Raw genomic sequence first — 15,838 nt, 5'->3', positions numbered from 1 at the left:
CTCACAGCTGCAGATAGCAAGAGTTATTCACCACTCTTCTCGTCCCGGACCTTTTTTCGCTGTTCAGCTACACAAATTTTCGTGTTGACCTTCATTCCTGGTGCAAACGTCCTCGATGAAGTGTCTGAATGCCCTTCATATTCGGATTCCGTGTGTATGAACAGCAGAAGCTCGTGAGCACTTCCATGAATATGTCGGATTCTCTGATGTGTTGTGATGCGCCTACTTTTCTCTCCGGGTACGGAATACAAACACGAGCGTTCAGGTGGCTTCGTGATTAAAAGCTAAGGTCTGTGCTGCAGAAGGGGCGATGTCATGGATCGGCAGCTTTGGTGGGAGACCTGCGCGTGACCGGAGATTATGCACGTTACCTCATGCGCAGGCTTATACGAGAGTGGCCCCACGGGTGGATGTGTATACTTGAGTCCGACATTCACTTTACGACAGAGAAGAGGACCTGGCAGACATTCTTTCCTATGGTGTGATGCGCGCAGAAATGTCACTGAGGAGCGCGCTACCAACCCTGGCGCTGACTGTGCTGTTCTGCCATGTGCAGGTGGTTGCTGGACTCGCAACCATTGTCATTGGTATTGCGCTCGTGAGTTTGCATAGCAAATTGGAGAACCTTAGTGAGCACATCGTTCAGAGTTAAAGGAAGCATTCGTCCGTTTCTGCAGAGACTTGCGAGTCGTCGCACTCACCTGCGGTTCTCACAAAAGCGAGTCTTTCGCACCTTATCTACATTTCGAACGTTCAGCGTGAATCAACAGAAAAAGTTTGTCCGCTGAGCTCCTACACGTGCCTCGTCTCTCTGGGTGTGCGATCACGGGATAGCCCATTTCTACAGCACTCGTGCGTTCATTCCACACAGGATCAACTCTTATTTCCGGTCTAGACAACTGCAGGGGCTACCGAAGAATGTGCGATTCGGGGATCCGTTCATGCGTTGTATTGCAGTATCTGATGACAGTAAGCGGGAAATGCGGAAAGGTCGATAGCCGTAAAATTCTGTGGCCCAGACGTACATGACGAAGGCAGAGCCTTCTGCCGTGAGAGATTCAGACCACGTTTACAAGGCGTTGGTACAGTGTCACTAGCTGATCAGCCTCTGAGTATGAAACCTACTGGGAATTCGACTCACGTGAACGAAAATGCACACGAATACGAAAGAGGCTGTTGTAGCATGCAACGTTTTAAATTCCCATCCTGCTGCTACTTCTCTAACTAGATAAGTAACGCACTTCGCTTCGACGGTCTGGTGATAGAGCCATGCCAGCTACATCGTCGAGCACCGTGTACCAGATGGTCATTTTTCGGCGAAATTCGTTTGCTAGTTGGTAGACTCCTGGAGACGCCTTAACGCTCTGTTGATGCTCCGACGTACCAATTTATTCCTCCCACGACAGAGCAAGCCTCGAGTGACCACCAAGGAATGTGCCAGTGTCTTGAACAGTGGCGTCACGACAAGTATTGAATCTTTTCCAGAGGACGAATATTGTCCGGCACGTACCGAAAGGAATCCCCGTGCACACGTCTGAGATGTACGCCGAATAAAACCTGAGAATGGAGCTGATGGCGTCGACTGCAAATATCGGTGCAGATCCTGTCGTCGGCTGAGCCGTCTGACGTCCGGCCCAAAAGCGCTCGGACTCTGAAAATACAACACAGAGTCTTGATGGTGATGCAACGGTAGGGTTAGGCGGTTTTTGCTCGTTGTTGATGTGCGGTTGACTTGTGAGAAGTGCCAATCACTGCGAATGTGTCGGTGGATCATACAGCTGGAAAAAGCGCAGCAGGATCCGTGCACACAATTCTGCACGGCTGATAGAAGGATCGTCGAGTATCACGAGAAGCGAACTGAGATGAGTTGCGTGCACTCCAAGCAGCGATAGGAAACACCCTTTCAGCCGTCAGCGCTATCCAGCTTCACCGGTCGCCCCTGTGGTATGCCATCATGCGCCACGACGTTGCGTGAGACTCCTATCACCGTAGAGACGGAACTGTTGACAGGGTACGATGCAGCGTGTCAACACAAAGAGGACTGAGTCTAGCTTTTCGAGAGTGTTAGACCAAGAAGTGCTTATCGCGAGAGCGCCCAGACGGATCAACCGCTGCGAGTTCTGTGCCCAAGCACTTGAGACGCGTCGTAAGAAAGAATTCCCTCTTCTGTAAAATATGCTGCACGGTGATATAACCGTGCAAGACTTCGAGTAAATCAAGTGAATCTGAGCATTCCATACGTGCCTAAGGTAAGTGCATTTGGCCTATGATCTACATTGGCAGTCCGCCAAGGTTCGGGGAGATACGGAGAGAAAACCGCCTTTAGTGGTGAGAGTGTGAAGGTTGGTTGTGAGGGTGAAAGGAAGTGGGGAGAAACACAGGCCAAATGAAAAGTGTCTCCGGCCATCCCCTTCTCAAAGGGCAATTCCATCGCGATGTTAAGATGCATTGCGGGAGCTTTGCAGTCACGGATAGGGAGTCTCCACGTAACGCATTGTCTCATTACATCTGTTTGTTGGCGATCTGCACTGGCATATTTAATGGAAGCCCTCCCCAAGAGACAACGGACGACCACGCGAATATGAATTTGTTGTGCAAGCGTTGCCGACTCACGAGCGCACGTGACATGGGGGCTGAAGATATAACATAGAATGAGCAAGCGGGCGGGTGTGCACGCGTGCATGGATGGGAGCCCGTTCAGAGTTCGACAATCTTCTGTGCAGTTTTCCAAGAGCAGTGTTCCCGCGTTCTGGAGACGACAGGCTGGTGGAGGAGCGATATGCAAAATGACTGATAACGCGGTCAGCAGTGTCGGACGACTCCTCACAGTTGGAGAGATGGGTTTGCAGTCTAGGTAAGAACCTTCACTCGAATCCTTGTTGCATTGGCATTCGTTGGGGTGCTTTAGGGGTATCCCCTTTTACAGCCTGTAAGCATTTGATTTCTAGTTGTCTCGGAGGCGTGATAACTCGTTTCAACGTTGCATCTTGTCGTTGCCCGAGTAGGGTTCTATCAAGATGCGTATTGGGATAAGGGTGAGGCAAGAATAATAGGGCGTGCCTGTGACCAATAATGGTCAAGTCAAAATTTTAAAGTGATAGCCTGAAATACAGAGTCCTTCACACACGCAGGGCAAGCACCACGTTAAACATAAAATGCCCGCGTATGGAGCGAGCCGCTGGATTCAGAATTAGTTGGCTTATCCTACCAAACGGACCTCGAGTGCAGATACAGGCGCAGAACCATGATGTGCATGAAACGTGCCCGATCGGAACAGCGGGAACGACGGCTGCGGGGGCAAAATATAAGTGTTTCCCCGTGTGGTGGACTCATAACATCTCTAACGCCTGGTCCCTCGGTCTGCCCCAAGAGTGACCACTAAATCTGCACGGTTTCAACGATTCTTGATTAACGGTAGCTGTGTGGTAGCGTCTACACGGTGACTAAGGCTGCTCTACTGCCGTTAACAGAATATGCACATGCTAAAATGAACAACAACGACAGGTCACTTAGCTTTTGTTTCAGAGAGGGTGACAACAGGCTCACATGTAGGGTCGACAGTCCACCATGACCGCGCCACTCCATCCGATGACTCCCGACCATGGTCCTGCATTACATGCCTAAACCCTGAAAGCTCACTGATTGTTCTTCAAGCCTCCACTACGTGTGCAAACGCATCCGCAGAGAAAAACGAACCTGGATATAGAGATACAGGAGATCGTCATTTTGGTTTTCCAGTCCCTACAAGTGAGTTTGGTGGTTTTTAGGAACTCGCCGTGGGTTGACGGCATCGGAAAAGGGTAATGCAGCAGTATATATTTTTCTCTCGCCGGCGTCCGCGCTACTCCCAGTATTTCGATTGAGCTCCGAATGCACCAGAGAAACCAGTGTAGGGGGCAAGCCACGGTGATAGAACCTGCATCGAGGTGTGGTGTGAGGCCGTGCCTGCAGTGTGTCGCTGTTAGCTGACACACAGCAGTAGCCAACCGACGTTGGTTTCCGTATCAATCCTTCTAAATACCATTCTCGCATGGTCCCAACTGTGCAAGTCCGGAACCGTGAAGAATTCCTGTGAGAGGGGAGGGGCAATGGTAATTGCATGTGCTTGCGCGGACAGTCTTGGTATGACACCTGGTTTGTGGACTGCTGTGGGTTCCATGTCAGAACGCCGTTGGAATAAGGTTGTGGACAGCCACAGAAGGTGAGGATCGGTTTGCCTTTCATTTGGTTTCATGTGTTGTTTGGAGTGCCATATGCGGCTGTGCGAGTGCCTGGAGGGTGCTGCGTGAGACTGTTGGTGAAGGTGGACTAGGAAGGAAGGCGAACGTATGTGGTCGGATAGTTTCGGTCAGGGAAATATGAGGTAACATATTGTTTGCGGAAGCCATAGGTCCATATCAGAGCACCGTTGGAATATGACTATTTACAGGCACAGAAGGTGAGAATCCCCGTTGTTTATGTGTTGCTTTTGTCTGTTGGGTGAGTGAATGGACTCACGCGAGCGATAGCCGGAAGAGGGCTGGTGAGAATGGAGTTGGAAGGTAGGAGACACGTTGATGGTCGGGTCGGTGCGTGCGGGGGGGGGGACATGATATTATGCTTGCTTTGAGAACGGCCGTGAGCTCCGTGTCAGGACTTTTTGGAATGTGGTTGTGAGCTGCCAGAGGTGGCGGGGGTCCTTGTGTCCCCACCGCTATGGTAAGCATGTTGCTTTTGAGTTGCGAATCGTCTTTGCAGTGGACTGCTATTTTGTGGTGTGAGACAGTAGCAGTGGATGGGAGGGTTAACGGTGCACCATCACAGGTAATGCGTTAGGTGGACTTGCTGTCTTAAAGGAATTTTACTTGACGACAGGGCCTTAGCTCAGCAGCAAGCGGGGTCCACTGGAGATTTCAAAGAGTGCCACTGAGTAGGGTCGGCATTTGTAGTGGACTCTCGTAGAGGCACACAGGATGCACAACTCTAAGAACCTATTTATCGTTTCCGGTTTCGCGTATTCCGAGATATGTTCCCATCGCCGACTGAAGTAGCAGGAGGTTGCTTGTGATGTCCTTGGATGCAAAAACGCGTCGAACTAGATTTGCGTCCGTGACGAATACCTTAACTGCTAAAGTGCACAGAAATCGCAATACAGTCTGAACCAGCTTTATTTGACTAACGGATTCTCTCTCTCTCTGGAACGATATTGTTACCTTTTATGGTGGATCTTCGCTCCAGGGTGTCGTGATGGTACGTTTGGATCGAAGCGATACAAGGGTAACTTCATGTGCAAGGTCACTCCTGAGCACTGTGGGAAATAGACGAGTTGATGCTTTGTTTTGTCCCCCATGGTAGAGCTTTGCTCTCCCGCACCCGCGTCATCGTCGCACGTACGTGTAAGATTCACTCGTACTCAATACAGTGCTACTACGCTCTTGGTGGCTGCTGCGTAAGGCCTGAATTCCCGCGTTGTAACGGAAAACCTCTGCCGGCATCGGAAAAGGGTAATGCAGCAGTATATATTTTTCTCTCGCCGGCGTCCGCGCTACTCCCAGTATTTCGATTGAGCTCCGAATGCACCAGAGAAACCAGTGTAGGGGGCAAGCCACGGTGATAGAACCTGCATCGAGGTGTGGTGTGAGGCCGTGCCTGCAGTGTGTCGCTGTTAGCTGACACACAGCAGTAGCCAACCGACGTTGGTTTCCGTATCAATCCTTCTAAATACCATTCTCGCATGGTCCCAACTGTGCAAGTCCGGAACCGTGAAGAATTCCTGTGAGAGGGGAGGGGCAATGGTAATTGCATGTGCTTGCGCGGACAATCTTGGTATGACACCTGGTTTGTGGACTGCTGTGGGTTCCATGTCAGAACGCCGTTGGAATAAGGTTGTGGACAGCCACAGAAGGTGAGGATCGGTTTGCCTTTCATTTGGTTTCATGTGTTGTTTGGAGTGCCATATGCGGCTGAGCGAGTGCCTGGAGGGTGCTGCGTGAGACTGTTGGTGAAGGTGGACTAGGAAGGAAGGCGAACGTATGTGGTCGGATAGTTTCGGTCAGGGAAATATGAGGTAACATATTGTTTGCGGAAGCCATAGGTCCATATCAGAGCACCGTTGGAATATGACTATTTACAGGCACAGAAGGTGAGAATCCCCGTTGTTTATGTGTTGCTTTTGTCTGTTGGGTGAGTGAATGGACTCACGCGAGCGATAGCCGGAAGAGGGCTGGTGAGAATGGAGTTGGAAGGTAGGAGACACGTTGATGGTCGGGTCGGTGCGTGCGGGGGGGGGGGACATGATATTATGCTTGCTTTGAGAACGGCCGTGAGCTCCGTGTCAGGACTTTTTGGAATGTGGTTGTGAGCTGCCAGAGGTGGCGGGGGTCCTTGTGTCCCCACCGCTATGGTAAGCATGTTGCTTTTGAGTTGCGAATCGTCTTTGCAGTGGACTGCTATTTTGTGGTGTGAGACAGTGGTAGAGGATGGGAGTGTTAACGGTGCACCATTACAGGTAATGCGTTAGGTGGACTTGCTGTCTTAAATGAATTTTACTTGACGACCAGGGCCTTAGCTCAGCAGCAAGCGGGGTCCACTGGAGATTTCAAAGAGTGTCACTGTGTAGGGTCGGCATTTGTAGTGGACTCTCGTAGAGGCACACAGGATGCACAACTCTAAGATCCTATTTATCGTTTCCGGTTTCGCGTATTCTGAGATATGTTCCCATCGCCGAGTGAAGTAGCAGGAGGTTGCATGTGACGTCCTTGGATGCAAAAACTCGTCGAACTAGATTTGCGTCCGTGACGAATACCTTAACTGCTAAAGTGCACAGAAACCGCAATACAGTCTCAACCAGCTTTATTTGACTAACGGATTCTCTGGAACGACATTGTCATCTTTTATGGTGGATCTTCGCTCCAGGGTTTCGTGATGGTACGTTTGGATCGAAGCGATACAAGGTAACTTCATGTGCAAGGTCACTCCTGAGCGCTGTGGGAAATAGACGAGTTGATGCTTTGTTTTGTCCCCCATGGTAGAGCTTTGCTCTCCCGCACCCGCGTCATCGTCGCACGTACGTGTAAGATTCACTCGTACTCAATACAGTGCTACTACGCTCTTGGTGGCTGCTGCGTAAGGCCTGAATTCCCGCGTTGTAACGGAAAACCTCTGCCGGCATCGGAAAAGGGTAATGCAGCATTATATATTTTTCTCTCGCCGGCGTCCGCGCTACTCCCAGTATTTCGATTGAGCTCCGAATGCACCAGAGAAACCAGTGTATGGGGCAAGCCACGGTGATAGAACCTGCATCCAGGTGTGGTGTGAGGCCGTGCCTGCAATGTGTCGCTGTTAGCTGACACACAGCAGTAGCCAACCGACGTTGGTTTCCGTATCAATCCTTCTAAATACCATTCTCGCATGGTCCCAACTGTGCAAGTCCGGAACCGTGAAGAATTCCTGTGAGAGGGGAGGGGCAATGGTAATTGCATGTGCTTGCGCGGACAATCTTGGTATGACACCTGGTTTGTGGACTGCTGTGGGTTCCATGTCAGAACGCCGTTGGAATAAGGTTGTGGACAGCCACAGAAGGTGAGGATCGGTTTGCCTTTCATTTGGTTTCATGTGTTGTTTGGAGTGCCATATGCGGCTGAGCGAGTGCCTGGAGGGTGCTGCGTGAGACTGTTGGTGAAGGTGGACTAGGAAGGAAGGCGAACGTATGTGGTCGGATAGTTTCGGTCAGGGAAATATGAGGTAACATATTGTTTGCGGAAGCCATAGGTCCATATCAGAGCACCGCTGGAATATGACTATTTACAGGCACAGAAGGTGAGAATCCCCGTTGTTTATGTGTTGCTTTTGTCTGTTGGGTGAGTGAATGGACTCACGCGAGCGATAGCCGGAAGAGGGCTGGTGAGAGTGGAGTTGGAAGGTAGGAGACACGTTGATGGTCGGGTCGGTGCGTGCGGGGGGGGGACATGATATTATGCTTGCTTTGAGAACGGCCGTGAGCTCCGTGTCAGGACTTTTTGGAATGTGGTTGTGAGCTGCCAGAGGTGGCGGGGGTCCTTGTGTCCCCACCGCTATGGTAAGCATGTTGCTTTTGAGTTGCGAATCGTCTTTGCAGTGGACTGCTATTTTGTGGTGTGAGACAGTGGTAGAGGATGGGAGTGTTAACGGTGCACCATTACAGGTAATGCGTTAGGTGGACTTGCTGTCTTAAATGAATTTTACTTGACGACAGGGCCTTAGCTCAGCAGCAAGCGGGGTCCACTGGAGATTTCAAAGAGTGCCACTGAGTAGGGTCGGCATTTGTAGTGGACTCTCGTAGAGGCACACAGGATGCACAACTCTAAGAACCTATTTATCGTTTCCGGTTTCGCGTATTCCGAGATATGTTCCCATCGCCGACTGAAGTAGCAGGAGGTTGCTTGTGATGTCCTTGGATGCAAAAACGCGTCGAACTAGATTTGCGTCCGTGACGAATACCTTAACTGCTAAAGTGCACAGAAATCGCAATACAGTCTGAACCAGCTTTATTTGACTAACGGATTCTCTCTCTCTGGAACGATATTGTTACCTTTTATGGTGGATCTTCGCTCCAGGGTGTCGTGATGGTACGTTTGGATCGAAGCGATTCAAGGGTAACTTCATGTGCAAGGTCACTCCTGATCACTGTGGGAAATAGACGAGTTGATGCTTTGTTTTGTCCCCCATGGTAGAGCTTTGCTCTCCCGCACCCGCGTCATCGTCGCACGTACGTGTAAGATTCACTCGTACTCAATACAGTGCTACTACGCTCTTGGTGGCTGCTGCGTAAGGCCTGAATTCCCGCGTTGTAACGGAAAACCTCTCTCGAATAGTCACGGCCAACCTGAAACATGCGCGTATCAATTAACCTTCCAGTTCTCTATTCAAAGATGAATTGCCCGTTGGTAGCCACTTCAGCGAATGGTATTGTTATGCCACACACGCGAGGGGGGGTGCCGATTTCCTACGTAAGGTGCCTGTGCCTTTTTTTAGACCTGTTCTAGTCGAGAAGATGGGCTTCCACGAAAAAGGAAGGTTTAAAGGTCGCCATGCACGCCTTCGGACTTTCAACACTGCTCAAGGAAGTAGGCACAAAGTATTTATGATGGTGATACACATCTATATGTTAGAACTCCTCTGTAAATCGACTGCGTAACCAACTCAGGACCGACAGCAGCACGTGGTGCATTTAACTGCTTACGGAGATCGCATGATACTTGTGAATTCTCACGTCGATACTGTTGCAACTTCAAAGGAAGGTTTGTTTTGTTCCCTTCTTTCTTCCTGCTCGAATACGACGTTCTTTGGTCGCCTTATTAGAGAGTGGTCGCGCAGAAGATGACTTACTTGGGATGCTTTTACGGTACTTATCTGGCGTCATGCGCGGTGAGGAACCGGAGCGGCTGCCACTCGTTTTTCGTGTGGCTTTCTCTCGTCTTCTTCATGTCGATGACACCGGTTTACATGCGTTCGAAAATGTGTCACTCTTTGTATCGGCTTACATAGTGAAGGGTGTGCCGACAGCATAGGTTTTTGAACTAGCAGACGCCCCCTTTCAGGACAAAAGCGAATGCTGCGGACTTAAGGTGATTTCAGAACAATTTTATGCCTTTGTCGGTTTCCTGTTCTCGCACATTGAACCCACGAAGACTGTGAGAGATCTGCAAGCTCCAGCCTCTCGCGCCGATATTTGTGTGCAACCTCAATGAACAGGAAGTACGCCTTTAACGCTGGACTAGATTGGAACAATAAAGCTTCATTGCAGAGGCAAAAAGTATTTCTACACAGCGCGTGCTGCAGAGCAGGTCAAGAACACGTAGACATCCGATAAGCCGGTGAAGCTGCGACTATGTGTGTGTCATTTGTCTTCCAGAGGGCAAATTTCACTTCAGATCTCCGAACGTGTTGCTTCATATTGGTGCCTATACACGTTCATGGGATTCACACATCCGGCCGCATAGAGGAAGCGAATACGTGAAGAGATCTCTGCCGCCGCTTGTGCCACTACTCATCCAGCTAATAGTCAGCACAAATGCCAACAACTGACGTTTGCATATTGGCACAAATTCAGTGATCCACCGGTGAAAAGCTGGTAATTTGAGGTGTAGAAATCGGTGCTCGTTCTTCGCCTGGCATGGATCTTTAATGCCATAGGCTCGGTGCTCAGTGTCGACCAGAAACATGGACCTGATACTGGGAATAAAAATGATATGCCTAAACGATACTTCGCAAACCATTTGGGCAATTAACTCTCAGCAAGTAAGTGACGGCACTGCAGTGCTACGAGATTTCGATAATGGATGGACGCTTTCTCAATTGGCATAACGTGGCTGTCCTAAACCCTCACGGATCTGCAGCCATCACGAGATGTATCACCGACCACTGCATCGGTGCCTAAGGCGTGTATATTTGGTTCCATCTGTCTCGCAGCAGGGGAGTGAGAAATGTCTCAATCCGTTCAAGAGTGTAACAGGCACTCATAATCGGAGTTGTGAGGAACCGACATGCTATGTCAGAGTGCACAAGCAGCCTTAGTCAGTTTAGGCGGAGGGAACTCAGGATACAGAACGCACGTGGGCTACGTCATGATTGAGCAAACACAACAGTGCTCAACCGGCAGGTACTCAGAATTGCCACATATAATGTGAAACCCGACAACGGCTCTAGGGGCCACTTTGGTCTGATGTGCAAGGTGCACGGTGACTGCCGGAATAGCAACTCGACCGCTTGCAACGCAGATGACGCCTCATTTTGCGTTGCTGCCACAGCACGGTTCTACCTCGTTTAGGCGATGCATCGCTAGTGCGAACGCGCACACACGAATACGGGAGCCCGAGAGGGGAGGAAAAACTCAGAAAGCCACGGGATGTACGGATCACCAGTTATTCGTCATGTGTGAGCAATGTAGGGGTTTCCCCAGGCGGAAATGTTACTGTAGAGAGAGGCACGCAGTCCGTGTACTTAGAACTCAGCCCGGTTTGTGGCCCTCCCACACACGAGAGTGATCCTGTATTTCTCCAAGACAATGCGAAAGATAGTGCTCGAACTGTGTATTGAAGAACAGTGTTGTAGTTCTGCCTCTCGTCGTACCGTCTGCCTCATTCGGATCTTCAAATCCATCGCAGCTTCATACCACAGGTGTCAAACATATCACATAACAAAACGATCAGATAAACGCTAAGAGGGGTCAAGAAAACTATAGAAAGTATGATCTCTGTACGGGTCTGAACGTTTCCTGCTGTCGCTGGCGAAACGCAGCTTTTGGCGGTACGTGATCGGGACGATTGTTCGTGTTGAGAGGGAACGCGGGCGCTGGTTGACAGCTGTGTCCCTTCCGGACCTGATTGGTGACGCGCAGAGGGGTATCTATTTGCCTTGCGTCGCCTTCCATTTGCGACTGGATTTGTTTATTTCGCCGTATTCCTGAAGGTACTATCTACATCGGAACCAACTGAGCGTTGTTACGGGTCCCCAGTTCGCTGGTGCCCTTCGACGTGTGTCAGAGCGGAAAGGTATCTATTTTGGTTTCTAAATGCTGGCGACTGTGCAGCTGTGGGTCAAGAGGTCAGCGGCATGATTTGACTAGTCTTCGGTAAATCAACCATCCATGTCATCACTCTTCACACGACGTCTCATGTGGAGGTGGGTGGCGTCGCAGTACTAGTTAGCATTGTTGCAGTAGAGAAGACCAAATGACCTCTCGCTAGCGTTTCTTCTGGACTTGATCGAACTTGCATTTTCCAGTTGATGCGAGAAGAATACAAGACTAGTTTGTGTCAGTTTTGTTAACACATCCAGCCACTTCCTAATGCCGGCCGGTTTTCAGACGACTTGTGTCTGTTGGATCTCATGGTGTATGCCCCTACAGCGTACTTACTGATGGAAGAACATTTCGGAAGCCGATTTCGATTCAACAATGAAATTCACCTTTCGCTGACTAAGCGCTAGCTACTGAAGCACCACTTCCTGCTGCAGGGGACTGGTAGAATCGTAAGATCGTTATGCCTTTTTGTTGACCCTCGCGGCGGCACCTGTCTTTTGCGAAGCGGTGACCACTCAATGAAGTAAGCCGGCAAGACGGTGCGCATGTTTTAGCAGCACATAGGTTCAGGCGCTCATTATCGTGACGGCTACTCCACGATGACGAGAGTTGATTTTGTGGTAAACGAAGCTGTTATCTTTCTTCGACATGGTAGTGGAATGGTAATCTGTCTTACTGACAAACGTCAGAATGCGACCTCGTCTGAGCTGGCTCCAATATTTTTAACTCGTATGTGTGTTTTCTCACATGATAAGACAATCGGTGATTATTCAGGACGTCTTCGTACATTCATTGTCTCCCTCTGTACAATGACTGCTGCAGCTGTGTTGCACCTACCAGTCACATGATGTGAGTTCTTGGCTGTTTTTCTGGGTACGCGACAGTGTGGGTGTTTTACGAAGTGTTACGAGTTCAGCCATATGATTTTGTCTACGGGAATCGTAGTGACGGCCAACAGACACTTGGGAAGACGTGCGTTTGCCGTGGAGAGGAACCGCTACCAACTGTGTCAGGAGACAACACCGCTTCCGATGAACTACAGCGACTCGAAAATGATTCGTACAGATGTAGTCAGAATGGTGGCTGCTGAGTCGCCCAGGTTATCTTCGCTACCTGAGCAGAAGAGTACTCGGCGTTGTTCACGGCATCAGCGTGTTCTATTGAAAGGGCACAATGCTTCTATTGGATCCTGCTCGAACCGGTGTCACAAGGTGAAGAAGGTGAGCAAAACTTGACCTCGGCGTCGCTTACCAATCTGCAGATGCCGCGTGCGTGGGAGCATTGGACTACAGTGAAGGTTTACACTGGCGTTTTCGTGTTCTGTACTCTACACCTCACAGAAGCAGGCTCTAGCAGAGTCACTCTGTACAACGTGCTCTGAAATACAGCTCGTAAGCACGCACGAAAAGAGCCACTGGACCAGAGGTCGCAGCGGGCTACTGTGTACCTGCGATCAAGGAACAGACGGGACGGATTATCTCACTCTTGCAGCGATTGACACATGAGTGAAGGCTCACTTGTTTCGGCAGTGGCGTCAGCATATATTTCTTCCCGTTTCCTCTGCAGCGGACCAGAGCAGGAGCAAATCTTCTACATTCGGCCGATGTAGTGAGTACACTGAAGCGATGTAGCCTAGCATAGCGTTGCCTCAGCGTGAGATAAAGGAAAATGAGCAATAGACAGAAAGAAATCACAATATATCATTAGGAGTATCCCAACAAACTATAGGGAGTGAGCAAAATCATTCTGGTCGTCCACTGCAGGCGATCCATTGCCGTTGCCGTGTACCATGGCAGAAGCTAGCTTACCTTTTCCCGGTGACTTTTTCAAAGAAATAAGCTTTCCACAGCAGTGATTCGGTCTTGTGTGTCAGTGGGAAAGACGGATATAATTACTGATGTGTTGTACGGACTCCGTATTCCTGTATTGTTGTGGTTATGATGCCGAACTTCCATCTGTAGAAATAGACGGTGGGGGACGTCGTAATCACAAAGTGTACGCTTCACCGACGAACAGTCAAACTAGTTCGTGATTGGCTCACATGTAGGAACACGGATTGCTTCGTCATTGCGCGGAAACTGTCGGCCTTTTGCCCTTAGAAATTGATATTCTATAGCTTCTGTCACTGACTATTGACTTTGACTCCCCTCATGTTCTCGAGAAGATTGTAAGCGGTGATGTGGGTGGACTGACGGCACATGATAGATTCTAGTGACGCATAAGGCTGCCTGACGCAGCCTCATAGACCTACCAGTTGTTCGGAAACTTTCCTGGGATTTTGGTACTGGCCACAAAGACAATAGAACCTCACCACTGTGGTAGCGTTGGTCGATGGTAGCTCGCCGTGAGAAAAAGACGTATGCCCACATTGTACAACGACTGAGGGGTCACCGTCTCTCTACATCTGAGTTGGTGTTGAGGCACCGAAATGCAAAAAGAAATTGCTTGCTTTGGGGTTCGGTAGCAAGTATATTCATCACACTGACCGGAGAAGCAGGAACTCCGTAAGGGTTGATCCTGAAAGGCAGGTGCTGACGCTGCGCAAATAAAATGGCATCCTCGTCTCGTTTTTCTTGCGACACAGAAAGAGTAAACAAAAACTGGTGACGGAACTCAGGTACGTAACACAAAACCTCGTGCAACAGGGGCATCTGGGCATGTACTTTGACGCCACAACGTCGGCAGATTTTGTTTGAACTTCCTTCGCAGTAGAAGGGGTCCAGCAAATCACACCACACCGACAGTATTGCTTAAGGACCCCTCGGACGGTGACTTGACTGTGTGTCATTTTGGTCTCCAGAGAAATGCATCTGGCACAATTAAATCACACCCTGATCGTAATTGCTGGATGCAGCGTACCATTTTTGATCGAGTCATAATTCTCACTGCACCACTGTGCACCGTCGTCACTTCCACTTCCAGCCTTCTTGGGCGGCAATTGATAGACACAATCGTAGCCCATCTTGCGCTGACAATCTGGCTTTTCTTGCACTTGTAGCAAGTAATCGTATCTTGCTTTAAGGAACAAATCGAAGTTCCACCAACTTCAAGGTTGGTGCGTCGCTGTACGACAAAATAAAGTCGTTTCTTCAGGACACAGTCGCGTACATCACGGTTTATGAACTGAAAAGGAGAAAAAGCAGGGCCTGGCAGGTGGCGAATTAGGCAAACGACTCTCTCCCGAAACACAGGCCCTGGACAATGTTGATAAGAATGCAGTATTAGGCTGCGTAGCGTGATGCTTATAGCTCAAAAAGCTGATGTGCGCCCACTGGACTTCGGAACGCAACAGGATTCGTTGAAGTACTTGCGCTTTACATAACCTAGACTCATGTAACACTCAGGTTTTTATCAGAAGGTTAGGATACTCCCAATCATTTGTCTTGGATATTCATTGTGCGTGCAACGAAATGCTTGCAGTTGCACAATTTCTCATGTTCGGTGCAGGCCGTGAGCGAAACAATGCAGACGTGTAGCGACCTCCCTGGTTAACGTCGCCGTCTAGCAACAGGCGAGAGCACACAACTGATGCAATAAAAAAATTGGTTTCCGTTGGCCCTTTATCATTTACAATCAGGCAGTAAGCATTGAGCGTGTGCGCACGACTAGCAGCATCATAGCGCAGACAACGTCACGACCAACGCAACTCGATTCCACATGCGAGTAAGTGAAATCCAAGTGGGGTTTCCCGGGGTGTACACTGGCAGATTGTAAGCCTCTATCGTCTGCTGAATTGTGTCACGCCTACCTATCAGAGCCCGCCTATTTCAAGAATTGTGATACAGAAACATTGCCACAGAGCTTTTTGTAGCGCTAACACTGCACTACGCGTTCTGCGTCTGCTCTTAAACGAATGCCTGTTTGCCTACCTTGAAATGTGGCGTCTAGGCTGTAAGATACAACTCGTCCTGAGGCACTATTGTACCGACTGGTAGACCTCAGGTATGAGGCTGCAAGCTGTCCAGTGTAAACGTGCTGCTGTGTTCACGTAGAAATCTGTAGACGACGTCTTCGTTCACGCTTTTCATGGGCTACTCCGCGCGAACATACACTTTGCTTAACCGAAGATTGTAAGAGGACGTTTGAGATACTACAACCGAACCACATAAACGATAAATTTAGAATACATAATTGTGATATGTAAGAAACCAGAATAGATGTTGAAATAATGCACTATCACCAGAGTGCCTTAGCTGTCGCATTTTGCTTCTGTGATAATAAATGGGTCGCAGCCGCCTTTTGAATTTTCAGCTTACACCGTCTTCCCCACCTCTGGGTAAGTGTTGCTTGCCGATTGCC

Source organism: Toxoplasma gondii, chromosome XII, assembly GCF_000006565.2.
Source record: "Toxoplasma gondii ME49 chromosome XII, whole genome shotgun sequence".
In the NCBI taxonomy this organism is placed as follows: domain Eukaryota; phylum Apicomplexa; class Conoidasida; order Eucoccidiorida; family Sarcocystidae; genus Toxoplasma; species Toxoplasma gondii.
The sequence above is the reverse complement of the archived record's forward strand: the minus strand, read 5'-3'. Positions refer to the sequence as shown.